Below are 789 nucleotides of genomic sequence, written 5' to 3' on the forward strand. Positions count from 1 at the left end.
CACTAATCATGACTAAAAAGTAATTTTTTTAAAGTAGTTTTGTTTATCTTGATATTTAAACAATAAGGATAAAATGGTTTCGTAAACGCTGTATTTTGTTATAATTGATCTAAAAAACCAAATTGGTATTATCTTCAATGTATAATACAATCATTAAAATCATTTTGTAAATATTATATCTCGAAAAAATCTGTTGTATTAAATTTAAAAAAATTTATATGGTATTATTTTTAATGTATAACACAATTACGCAAAATCATTTTATTATTAATGAAACAAAAACTTAGTAAAAATTAGTGAAATTCGTGGAAAAGACATTAAAAATGTAAAAAAACCGCCAAGTATATTTTTTAACGTTTTTACCTCGAAAAAAATTGTATCAGATTGAAAAAAATGAGATCTTTGTATTATCTTAAATATATTTATAATATGACTTCGAAAAAAAACTGTTGTTAAATCATATAAAAACCTAAGTGGCATTATCTTCAATATATAACAATCACACAAAATTATTTTGTAATTAATATACCCCGAAAAAAACTATTGTATCAAATTAAACCAACAGAATCTAAGTTGTATTAACGTATACATGATTTAAAAAAAATTTAATTTAATAAATTAAAAATATAATATTACCAAAAAGAAGTGAAATCAAAATATTATTTCAAGTATATTTATTGTAATTGAATTAAAAAAATATATATATATCGAAAAAAATATTGTATCAAATTAAACAAATAAAATCCAAGTTGTATTATTTTCAATGTATACGTAATAAATAAAAAAAGA

General features: G+C 18.9%; 1 protein-coding gene across 1 annotated transcript in view; it reads left to right on the forward strand.

The window, feature by feature from the left end:
* Positions 1 to 789, forward strand: part of LOC105449520 — an 8183-nt gene that overhangs the window by 1185 nt on the left and 6209 nt on the right. The gene's annotated exons all lie outside the window — the stretch shown is intronic.

This window comes from Wasmannia auropunctata, unplaced genomic scaffold (assembly GCF_000956235.1).
Source record: "Wasmannia auropunctata unplaced genomic scaffold, wasmannia.A_1.0 LD336076.1, whole genome shotgun sequence".
NCBI lineage: Eukaryota > Metazoa > Arthropoda > Insecta > Hymenoptera > Formicidae > Wasmannia > Wasmannia auropunctata.